Source organism: Borostomias antarcticus (genome assembly GCF_949987555.1).
Source record: "Borostomias antarcticus genome assembly, contig: scaffold_65, whole genome shotgun sequence".
Lineage (NCBI taxonomy): Eukaryota > Metazoa > Chordata > Actinopteri > Stomiiformes > Stomiidae > Borostomias > Borostomias antarcticus.
In genome coordinates this window covers 909360-922115 of record NW_028176587.1, presented here as the reverse complement: position 1 = coordinate 922115, position 12756 = coordinate 909360, and the positions used below count along the sequence as shown (strand labels likewise).

General features: G+C 44.8%; 2 long non-coding RNA genes and 1 pseudogene across 3 annotated transcripts; 2 read left to right on the top strand and 1 right to left on the bottom strand.

Annotated features, from left to right (window-relative positions):
* The first annotated feature begins 1919 nt into the window (after positions 1-1919).
* LOC311328272 lies at positions 1920-3777 on the top strand. The gene is made up of 4 exons (XR_014631195.1): positions 1920-2495; positions 2706-2796; positions 3452-3521; positions 3677-3777. It is a non-coding gene; the product is annotated as an uncharacterized lncRNA (long non-coding RNA).
* Positions 3778-6240: 2463 nt separating this feature from the next.
* Positions 6241-8703, bottom strand: LOC311328316. The gene is made up of 2 exons (XR_014631202.1): positions 8149-8703; positions 6241-7710 (listed from the first exon to the last, which is right to left on the bottom strand). It is a non-coding gene; the product is annotated as an uncharacterized lncRNA (long non-coding RNA).
* Positions 8704-9233: 530 nt separating this feature from the next.
* LOC311328294 (cyclin-J-like) lies at positions 9234-11041 on the top strand (annotated as a pseudogene). Its single transcript has 5 exons — positions 9234-9302; positions 9575-9803; positions 9906-10205; positions 10377-10536; positions 10683-11041. The product of its transcript is annotated as a cyclin-J-like (transcript).
* The last annotated feature ends 1715 nt before the right edge of the window (positions 11042-12756 follow it).

Sequence of the window (12756 nt, the reverse complement as noted above, 5' to 3'; positions counted from 1 at the left end):
CACACTTTAATAACTATTTACAACAATAACAAAGAGGCAGGTGACTGGGAGGAGGACGGTGGCACTAGTTCCAGTGTCCGAAAGCCCCTCTTTGATGGCTGGGTGGAGGGAGAGGGTGGCATTAGTTCCAGTGTCCGAAAGACCCTCTTTGATGGCTGGGTGGAGGGAGAGGGCGGCATTAGTTCCAGTGTCCGAAAGCCCCTCTTTGATGGCTGGGTGGAGGGAGAGGGTGGCATTAGTTCCAGTGTCCGAAAGCCCCTCTTTGATGGCTGGGTGGAGGGAGAGGGCGGCATTAGTTCCAGTGTCCGAAAGCCCCTCTGAGATGGCTGGGTGGAGGGAAAGGGTGGCACTTGTTCCAGTGTCCGAAAGCCCCTCTTTGATGGCTGGGTGGAGGGAGAGGGTGGCATTAGTTCCAGTGTCCGAAAGCCCCTCTTTGATGGCTGGGTGGAGGGAGAGGGCGGCACTTGTTCCAGTGTCCGAAAGCCCCTCTGAGATGGCTGGGTGGAGGGAAAGGGTGGCACTTGTTCCAGTGTCCGAAAGCCCCTCTGTGATGGCTGGGTGGAGGGAGAGGGCGGCATTAGTTCCAGTGTCCGAAAGCCCCTCTGAGATGGCTGGGTGGAGGGAGAGGGTGGCACTAGTTCCAGTGTCCGAAAGCCCCTCTGAGATGGCTGGGTGGAGGGAGAGGGTGGCATTAGTTCCAGTGTCCGAAAGCCCCTCTGAGATGGCTGGGTGGAGGGAGAGGGTGGCACTAGTTCCAGTGTCCGAAAGCCCCTCTGAGATGGCTGGGTGGAGGGAGAGGGTGGCATTAGTTCCAGTGTCCGAAAGCCCCTCTGAGATGGCTGGGTGGAGGGAGAGGGTGGCACTAGTTCCAGTGTCCGAAAGCCCCTCTGAGATGGCTGGGTGGAGGGAGAGGGTGGCGCGGGGGCATCACCATTGGTATCATGGTATCTTGTTAGTCAAACTGTAAGATATTTAAGAAGAGATAGACATATTAAAATACTTTTGTTTACTGTACATTATGTGTTCTTTCATTCAACAATTACTGTACAATTTGCATGCACTTGTTACACACACGCACGCACGCGCACACACACACACGTACTTGCGAGGAAACATGAACCAGATGCATTAAAGCCTCTTGGAAGGGTCTGGTGAGACTGGAATGTCTATTGTAATAATAACAAGAGTAACGAATACTTACTTTTCACAAAATGTTTCCCACGAACTCTGTCCTGGAGACGATTCCCATAAGTTACCTGGCCATGTCCAGCAGCTAGAACACCACTGCGTTCTCCTCTCTTCAGACGCTGTACCCACAGCGCCCTTTCGCTTGTTTTAGACGGTAATCGGGAAAAAAAAATCATACACCCTCTCCACTTTTAATAACAATAATTCGATCGACTACTGACTTAATCTCCATTAATGTACCTTACCTAGCTAGCTAGCTTCAGACCAATAAGGACTTTTAAATGACCCCGCTTCCTGTGATGCTGGACTGGACCACGTGACTAACAGACCACGTGATTTCGTTTTCCCTACCTGACACCTTGGAACGACAGAACGAAATACGGAATCAGCTGTTCGTCTTTCTGTTTCACGGCCCGAAACAAAATATGAAGAAAATGAATTGACCAACAGTGAAAAAACGGCCGTTTTTAGTACTTGCTGGGATGTGGGTTTTCATTTCTCCATTTGGAATGAAACAACAGAATTATGGGCCAAAAAACCTTTTTCCGTTTTGACATTCTAATGAAAAAACGAATTGCCACATTGCACCCTGACCGAGTCGGTATTTCTGTTTATTCGATTTTGGCTTAAAATGAATAATGCAAAAACACCACCCAATTCCGCTTTTTTCCCTATTTGGATTTTGACCGAAAACAAACGGTTAAAACGTACACGGACCATTGACGGTCAGGGTGCAATGTGGCAATTCGTTTTTTCATTAGAATGTCAAAACGGAAAAAGGTTTTTTTGGCCCATAATTCTGTTGTTTCATTCCAAATGGAGAAATGAAAACCCACATCCCAGCAAGTACTTAAAACGGCCGTTTTTTCACTGTTGGTCAATTCATTTCTTCATATTTTGTTTCGGGCCGTGAAACAGAAAGACGAACAGCTGATTCCTTATTTCATTCTGTCTTCCAAGGTGTCAGGTAGGGAAAACGAAATCACGTGGTCTGTTAGTCACGTGGTCCAGTCCAGCATCACAGGAAGCGGGGTCATTTAAAAGTCCTTATTGGTCTGAAGCTAGCTAGCTAGGTAAGGTACATTAATCGAGATTAAATCAGTAGTCGATCGAATTATTGTTATTAAAAGTGGAGAGGGTGTATGATTTTTTTCCCCCGATTACCGTCTAAAACAAGCGAAAGGGCGCTGTGGGTACAGCGTCTGAAGAGAGGATAACGGTCAGGGTATCATCGTATAATGGACATGGCCAGGTCACTGATGGGAATCGTCTCCAGGACAGAGTTCGTGGGAAACATTTTGTGAAAAGTAAGTATTCGTTACTCTTGTTATTATTACAATATGAAGTCAATGTGGTCTGCTGTAGCTTTTCCTATTTCTAGAGCCAGAATGCTAGCTAACGTTAGCTAGACTGCTAACCTGTGAATTACATGAGTGTTTTGCATGTAACTGTATACAGAGAGGCCGGTTGCTGATGCTCACCACCCAGTTTTGCCTTCTCTAACATTATTCCTTCAGGCTCAGATCTAAACCTCCTTGGCTCAGATGTGTACAGTGACTGGATAAAGAGAGGACCTGACATTGTGGAGTGATCACCAGGTCATACCCAGTAAGTCCATTTTATTTGTGGGCCTTGTTGAGTGTGACGGAGGACATGTAAATCATTTACATTTGAACTGCTATTACATACAGTATAGGCTAGGGCTAGCTGCTGCCCTGTCCTCTTCCTCGTGTCTGGCCATCTTGTACATCACGTCCTTCCAGTAGTTGGCGCAGGCGAGTGCGACTGGCCTTTGGTTCGGCCAGGTCATCCCCGGTACATTGTGGAGCATAGCTACATCTCATGATGTGTTCCATGGTTTGGGGTTCACCGCACACACAAGCATTTGAAGATGTGAATTTCCATTTCTCCATGGTGTCCTGCAGCATCCGCAGACGGTTCAGTGTTTTCCAGACCACCCGTGGTTGATTGTGGCCAGTAGCGAGACATGCATCTGGGATGATGCCTCCCTCTGTCTGGCTGCCCTGTCTGACATGACTTTTGTTTGCTGTATTCCTGGCCCTGATTCACTGTTCATCCTATGCTGTTGTTCTACATGAGACCGGAACTCAACTACAATAATCCTAAGGGGAACTCAACTTCAATAATCCTACCATGAATTTACAAGTCGGCACACTGTAGCTTTTTTGCCATTTATTAGCCACAACAAATCTTTATTCATGAACTAGAGATTTGCAGTGACTAACATGATCTTGTCTTCTAGGATGCCACCGCTGATGATCAGTATAAACCACGTAGTGAGAGACAGGACACCGCACCCAGCACCGCTCAAGGTAAAAACAATAATGTTAGGGCTGTAATAGGACATAAGTGTAGACTCATTCTGTGTAGACTCTCGTTCTGTGTCTGGTGGACATTACTCCCTGCAGTCCCTGTAGAAAAATGACAGGTTGTGAACAATCTTTTCCTTTTCTTGTCTGGCCCACAGGTCCAGTGAATGTTCCAGTGCCATTTCCCCCAGAGTTGATTGCCCTGGGCCTGTCTACCTCTCCCCGACTTGCCCCTTCCCCCTCTGCCTCTGCTCCACCCCGTCCTGCCCCGAGCAGGAGTTTAGCATGTTTGCTAATTGTGCTATGTTAGCTAGTGACGAGTGGCTGTCTCTCTGCAGCACTGTAACTGTAACTGTTTGCATTTGACGTGTGAGTAAAGATCGACTTGACCTGACTTTGTCACACGTCTCCTTGTCATTCTACTCCCACACTATCACATTGTCTCCATTATGTCTTTCACAATGACAGAAATGCTATTGCCTATTTCTGAAGCAAGTACTTTACATTTTGAGTGGAAGTTCATTCAATAGCCCAATGATTAAAAGGTGCTATAGATTTGGTGACATGTTGGTGAATGACCGACTGTACCTGTTCACGCATGTGCTTAACATTTAGATATGTCTAGGTCCTTTAACAAGAGAGGTATATTGTTATGAGAAATGTATTTCCTCTTTTAGCAACTACACTTAAGAACAACAGTATTATACCGTGTAATCAGCAATGGGAGCAATTACAGAAAGACATTTGTTATAAACTTAAAACTCTGTTTTACTGGCACTGCATTACAGGTAGGTTATATCATCCTTGCCTCCGTAGGCAATAACCGCAACACTAACTGCTAGAAGCTGGATGAATCTTCTCAACACCTGTCCAAATTATCTATCAGAAACCTATCCAGGTGTGTATCCGGGGGGCTGGTAAGAGATGTATTGTTATATACGACCAAGGACCACATTCGAAATAAGTGTTCTTAATACTGGAATGGGCCATACTCTGGGCAATACTTGCATCTTTGATGTATGTATTCAGTTTTACCCAAAATAAAAATCAATCAATCATAAGCTGTGACTGCCATGGAGAGTCAATGCTCAAGATCAAGTGCCCTTACAAATATAATTAATTCTCTCCAGCAGAGCTCCACAGAATAAAAGCCCCTATGTTCTGTCTAGGTAGGTAGCCAGGGTTTAAGGAAGACACACCAGGGCACACGTCACACCTGTGTTAAAATCACTACACTGGTTACCGGTCAGTTCTAGAATCGACTTCAAAATTATTTTACTTGTCTATATATCTCTCCACGGCCGTGCACCTATATACATTTCAGACAAGCTGGTTAGGTACATCCCCAACCGACCACTTAGGTACTGAACTGCTAACAGTTCCAAAAGTCAGGACAAAAAGACAAGACATTGCCATATGACAAGTTACTCGTAGTTGTGGCCAACCCTCAACCCTGCCTATACCTGGGCCCTAGTACACAAACACATGCACACACACGCACTCACTCACACACACACACACACACACACACACACACACACACACACACACACACACACACACACACACACGTACTATATCCACCATGTCTCTCCTATAAACTATTTAGCCCTTTTTGCTTTGTAAATTGTAATATATTGTAATATATTCCCCTGTATATTGTTCCTTAGCCAATTAAATGTTTTAATGTATTGTTCTGCAAATGTTCTCAGCCATTAGAAAACATGCTCCAGGAGCTTGCTCGATCGTCTCCTTGAGAGAGGTCAGGTAATCATTTTTACAGCTCAGCTTTCTGGCCCCCAGGTGATGACTGTTTTTTTTGCTTCCCTCTGGAATATGTCGGGGTGGGGGTGTCCCTATGCCCACCCCCCATGGCTTTCTGTGAAGTGCATTGCGTGGCCTCTGTGTATAAAATGTGCTATATCAATAAAGTTTGACTTGAATTGACACCAATGCTGGTTATTGGAACATACACACACAACACAATGATTGCCACTTTGTCATCTGGACTAAGCCTGGGATTTTGATCTTTAATGTCCCACAGGATGAGGAGTGCATCTCATACATTTTGAATGAGACTTAAAGGTATGTGTCTTATTTTACTGGTGATTTATTGTGGCAGTAAGTTGTTGACTAGTAAGTAGTTGAACTTCTTTCTTTTTCCCCAAAAGATGTGTGGAGGCCCATCACATACTTGCAATGTTGGCTTGGATTTCAGGTGGTGAAGAGGAAGGCGATGCAACGATATGCACATGTAACAGACCCACATTTCCTTGGACCATAATCTGTTCTAACAATACTTGCAACATGCAAACAAAACGGCCCTGTGATTTAAACCATGAAACAGCTCAATTAGCCTTCAGTGTCTCTGCTCTCCTTTATTGAATGATTTCCAAGAGTCAGCCAAGCCATGCTCACCAGTCACTTTTAAAGTTTTTAAAGAGTTCCTCGCAAATTGTTTTGAAAATATCACATTTGTCCTTGTTCTATTCCGTTCTTTCACACTACCTCAGAAGGCACATCTATAAGACCTTTGTGTCCGTATGTTCTAGAATGACTAACAGGCTGATGAAGGCCACAGACACATCACATAAATTAAAAAGCAAACACATTATTGGAGTATTATTTTTATTATTATTTATGAGTTGAGTATGAGAATTTTGTGGCTTCAAAAATATATAAACCATTGTCCAGGCAATCAGGGATTTTGCCGCACACCGGGTAGAATGGCAAAAAAGGCGTTATTTTTATTTTACTGATAACATAAAATCCACAATGTGAGTTGTCTTGAAAGAATGGAAATCAAACATACAAAAATAATTAACTTGTTTAAAAATAAACAATATTAGCTTATTGGTCTCCAGGTGATGTCTTTGTCATTCAAAAACTGTTCCCTTACCCAGGCCTGACTCCTTCCTCCCACTAGGCCTAGCTATTTACATATCACCCTTGCCACAGTACAGACAAATGGTCACTAGGGTTACATCATATCGCATTAATCAAGAAAATCAATAATCAATAAATACATTCAATAAAGTAAACTCAAAACCATTTAATAATATTAATATGGCTCCTACAGCACATGTTCTAAGTGTGTTCTGCTTGACAAATACAACGGTTAAACATAATACATGGACATCAAACCCAAAAGGCCAACAGCCAGTAACTTGGCCTGCAACGAGCTATTATGTAGATTGTCATCATTATCATCCCACCACATGAAAAGAGACATTCATTTGCATCATCAGATCTGCATAACCGGTATTAATTTAATGAACTTAGGTTGAAAGTTGCTCAGGGAAGCACAAACAGTTAAAATATCACTCTGCAATGGTACAAGAGAAAGAGGAAGGGTGTGTTTAAGGATTGTAAATCTTTTCATTATTTCAGTCGCTCTTGCAACTTGTATACATAAAGCAAAAAGCTGACAAGCTCTCTGCACTGCATGTCCTGGTAGTTTCCCTCTGCCTGTGAGGAAGGAGGCATGACTAAAGTAGCACCATGTCTACGTAGCTAACTCCTGACTGATGATAGTCTCTCTGAAGTCTCTATTTGGTCACCTGGTTTAATGTGTGCACAAAAACCAGATTGTGAAATTATCACCTTGTCAGAGATTCTCCATCCCCACATTTTGATACATAAGAAACTGCCCCTTCGTGTGTAATACTTATTAAAGCTTTTAAAGTGTGGTGATGCTTGTAGTTCCTCCAGCTGTGCCCTCGCTCTTAGGTCAAATGGTTCTCTTGTGGTAAATCAAATCAAATTGTATAATGAAGCACATGTCCTACACAAAGGTAACACTATGCACATTACACCAAGAAACAAACATGTCAAGATACATTAATGTTCACATATGTCTGTTAGTGCCACACCAACTCACTTGATCAGACAATTGTTAACCTTAATAACGTCTTAGATCTTGCTGTCCTTCCGACATGCTAACTCAACGCAGAACGGCCCGTGCGATTGAAGCAAATATAACACACTTTAATAACTATTTACAACAATAACAAAGAGGCAGGTGACTGGGAGGAGGACGGTGGCACTAGTTCCAGTGTCCGAAAGCCCCTCTGTGATGGCTGGGTGGAGGGAGAGGGTGGCACTAGTTCCAGTGTCCGAAAGCCCCTCTGTGATGGCTGGGTGGAGGGAGAGGGTGGCGCGGGGGCATCTCCATTGGTATCACTTGTTCAAACTGTAAGATATTTAAGAAGAGATAGACATATTAAAATACTTTTGTTTACTGTACATTGTGTTCTTTCATTATGTGCTCCAACAATTACTGTACAATTTGCATGCACTTGTTACACGCGCGCGCACACACACACACACACACACACACACACACACACACACACACACACACACACACACACACACACACACACACACACACACACACACACACACGCGAGGAAAGATGAACCAGATGCATTAAAGCCTCTTGGAAGGATCCAAAATGGTGGTTGATTGTATGCTCAAAAAGGGCTGTGATGTCCGGATAAGCCTCAGAGAAGCGCCTCTCGGCCTGATGGCGTTCCGTGACATAATGAAAGGGGTCTCGACCAAAAACTGATGGCTTGGTGAGACTGGAATGTCTATTGTAATAATAACAAGAGTAACGAATACTTACTTTTCACAAAATGTTTCCCACGAACTCTGTCCTGGAGACGATTCCCATAAGTTACCTGGCCATGTCCATTATACGATGATACCCTGACCGTTATCCTCTCTTCAGACGCTGTACCCACAGCGCCCTTTCGCTTGTTTTAGACGGTAATCGGGAAAAAAAAATCATACACCCTCTCCACTTATAATAACAATAATTCGATCGACTACTGACTTAATCTCCATTAATGTACCTTACCTAGCTAGCTAGCTTCAGACCAATAAGGACTTTTAAATGACCCCGCTTCCTGTGATGCTGGACTGGACCACGTGACTAACAGACCACGTGATTTCGTTTTCTTACCTGACACCTTGGAACGACAGAATGAAATAAGGAATCAGCTGTTCGTCTTTCTGTTTCACGGCCCGAAACAAAATATGAAGAAAATGAATTGACCAACAGTGAAAAAACGGCCGTTTTAAGTACTTGCTGGGATGTGGGTTTTCATTTCTCCATTTGGAATGAAACAACAGAATTATGGGCCAAAAAAACCTTTTTCCGTTTTGACATTCTAATGAAAAAACGAATTGCCACATTGCACCCTGACCATTGACGGAGAACCACATTTTGAAAGTGGTTTTTCCATTATTGCTAGACTAGACCACGTGACCAACAGACCACGTGATTTCATTTATCCATTTCACGGCTCGAAACCAAATAATGAATATACCGCGATAGACAACTGTGGGCACATTCTTCAGTCCCAAAAGGAATAATGATAAAAGGAACGAGCCGAGAACCAAAAAAAGGCCATTTTGGAAGAGGTGTTTCCATTATTGGTTTAGACACAAAAAACAGAATTATGGTCGATTTACCGTTTATTCGTTTTGAAATTATAATGGAATAAGGAATTATACGATGATACCCTGACCGTAACATCGTCACAAATGATGTTAGTTACCATAGTTTATTAATGCCTATAATTCAAGATAGCCAATCAGACAGTGTACAGAATATCAAACTTGTAACTAAACATCCCAAACTTCTAGATTGCTGTAGGTCGTTCACACGTCTGTTGTCTCTCAAGGGATTCTGACTCGTACAATTAAATGGAGCTTGAGGGCCAATGGTGGAAAGGACAACTTGCTGGAGAGACATACGAGGCTCTGCGCCGCAAAGTGAGTAGTATGTGTAACCGAATGAAACGTGGAGTAGCTGGTGAAACTCACTCCCCAAGGAGCGCTGACAGGCCAGCCAATATGGACGTCCCTATTGGCGTAACTGTCAGCATGTTCGTCTCACAAGCGGGAGATCTTGTCGAACGTGGGTTTGAATCCCGCCCAGGACAAGCCGCTAACATGGGTTACATACATAGTGGTGGGCAAGTTATTGCATATCCTTTAAATTGAAAACAACAGCAAGCATTTGACCATTTCCATATTGATTTCAGGAGCTCAAGTTACCCCCATACAAATGCCAGTCCCCCCAGCTCGCCCTCAGGCGCTACTTTGCGGACCTCATAGCCATCGTGAGCAACCACTTCAGGCTGTGTCCAGCTGCCAGGCACCTGGCTGTCTACCTCCTGGACCTCTTCATGGATCGCTATGACATAATGGATCGCTATGACATAACAGTGCAACAACTTCACATGGTGGCCCTCTCATGCCTGCTTCTGGCGAGTACGTTTGTTTTGCCAGTCTCTTGTATGGAGTGCAGGTTTTGCTATGTTCAACATCACAGATGCCTGTATTTAGTCTGATGCGGCTCTCCCGACTCTGCAGGCAAATTTGAGGAGAGACAGAACCGCGTGCCCAAGCTGGATTCACTGAACAGCCTGGGCTGCATGACCTCCATGAACCTGGTGCTGACCAAGGAGGGCCTGCTGCACATGGAGCTGCTCTTGCTGGAGACCGTCCAGTGGAACCTCTACCTGCCCACAGCTGCGCACTTCATTGAGTACTACCTGTCCATCGCTGTCCACGAGGGGGACCTCCATCACGGCTTGCCCATGGCCTGCCTGGACAAGACTGTGTTGTACATGGCCAAGTACACTGACTACTTTCTGGAGGTCTCCTTACAAGGCAAGCATGTCATGTGATCAATCGATACTTCAATGTTGTTGTTTTAGGATAGGATTGGGACAAGCATGGTCTTAGGACAAAACCTATGGCTTGAACTTAAAAGGCAACTGTAAAAGACACAACATGGATGTCTGTGGCGGCTGGCGGTGATCGGTACGGCTGTGTTTCCAGATCACGCGTTCCTGCGCTTTGCCCCGTCGCTGGTAGCTGCCGGGTGCGTAGCCGCCTTCCGCGTCATCCTCCATCTTTCCCCCCCGTGGCCCCAGCGGCTGCAGCGTCTCACCTCGTACAACTGGGGGAGTCTTTTCCCCTGTGTGGAGAAGCTGCTCATGTGAGTGCCTCTTCAGTAGGGTTTTATCCACATACCAAGTCTTAACTACAGCCGTTCTACTGTGTGAATAAGAGTTTCAGCAAAGTGAAAGCAGTCGGTAACAACTTTTTAACTAGAGTTAACTGTGTTTTGCGTTGTCATTTTAGTGCCCACGCCAATGATGTGAAGGAGACCAACAAGCAGAAGTGCCCGCCATCCAGCCAGCAGCAGCAGCCCGGTCAGGCGGCACACCACGGTTCCGGTCAGACGACGGTCACAGTGGCTTAGTACGTCCACCGGCCCAGTCTCCAGTATCCCCAGCAGGCCCTCACACCGGCTCCCAACCCCGGCAATGGGCCCGCCTCCTACCTCAACCACTCAGCCGGCCTGCAGGGTCCTAACGCCCCACTGTCCTCGGACCATCTCTGCTGGTTTGGACGCCAAAGTTAACATTCCTAACAAGGCCTACCAAGTCGATATGTGCTACTGCTGCTACTGTGAGACCGAAATACAGTCTCCGGAATAAGAGACTTGACAGTTTGGGGAAGAAGAGGAAGGGAGACATTATGTGAGGTCTCTCTATATTGGCAGGATCATGTAAGAAGAGGCAGATGCATGTTTTTAATTTTACATGAGACAGAGTTCAGCACCATTCGGCTAAGATGAGGTGTGAGATGCACAATATGCAATAGGATTACTCTGCTAAACCATTCTGTTTCTGAGCTGCTTCAGGTATTATTTCTCCTTCTTTTTTAAACCAAGATAACTTGAGTTATTATTACGAAGTGTCTTTTGTATATAGGGTAGATTGATCACCACTAACCCTGCGGGTGTTACTGTTATAGCAGATATATTTATTGATGCTACCTCTGAAGTGTTGAATGTATATTAAACCCCTATCATGTTCCTGTTATTTGAGTACCAATGGGAATCTTGTAGGAGGAATTTATTTCAGCTTGTGGTGGGATACGGTGATTAAACGATGCACATCTGCAGTAATGGACCTCTCAACATTGAAGTGTTGCCAGTTCTTTTGGTCTTGAGCAGTGTTATTTGCAATGTTCATTTTGCGTTCTAGTTTGATATTTTGAACATTATTTTGCAGAACGAATGTCATGTTACCGTTTCTAAGCATGCAGAATGGCAGTGAGTGCTGTGCACTTCTAAGATTGTACTTTTAATTAAAATCCAACTTGTCAGTCATACTTCTGCTGCACTTTATTTCTTTTACAAATTAACATTGCTTACACACCGATACTGTCAGCCAATTGTCTATAGCTCACATACTGTATTGAAAATATCCCTAGGGAAGAACTGTTTAAATCAATGGTTTTGAAAGGCTGCGCAGGGCTCAAACGCTCGGCCCTTCTCATTCTCTTCAATCAGTGGATGATGTGAGAGAGATGCAGTTGCACTTCAGCTAAAATCAGATTACATAGTGGTGTGTTTCAGTAGTCCCCAGCATAGAAGACTCCGTGCTGGTGTTTGACCAACGTAGCGAGGAAGATCCAAACAGACAGGATGTGGTTGGCATATGGGTGGATGTAGATGCCCAGTGCAAACTCAGTCCCAGGGATTTCGGTGCTGTGGATCCGTGTGTTGTACACAGTCTTGATCACTGAGTCCATGTCCCGGTAGGCCAGATGGATAGGGAAGCCGGTCACCTGACAAGGAGGACAGTTTGAAGATTCCTGTCAATGATGACTACCATTTTGAGTTTGTGAGATTAGAATCCGGGCTGCCTTTTAAGGATGCCCTATCAGGGTTAATCAAATCTAGCATCTACCACTGGAGAATAAGAAGGTTTAGTGTTTGTTGTTGTTTTAAAAAATATATTTTTAAGGCATTTCTGCTTTAATAGGATAGGACAGTGTAAGGACAGAGGAAAGGTGGGAGAGAGAGAGAGGGGAAGACATGCAGCAAAGTGCGTGGGCTGGATTCGAACCCACGCTGCTGCAGTGAGGACTAGCCTTTACATGGTACGCACCCCAACACATTGAGCTACCCCCAACCCATTGAGCTACCAGGGCGCCCCAAGAGAGTTTAGTGTTAACAAGCTTTAATGGAGTTGTACCTTGTAGTCTTGCATGGTGTCCAGCATCTTGTCTATCTCCGTCTCTATGGTGGAGAAGGGGGCAGGGCTCTTCTCCAGATGAGGCAGGACCTGAGAGAGCATGGTTGAACAGCTGTGGCTCCAGCGTGTAGGGTGGGGGCTCCTCCAGTCCATAATACAGTTCTTTA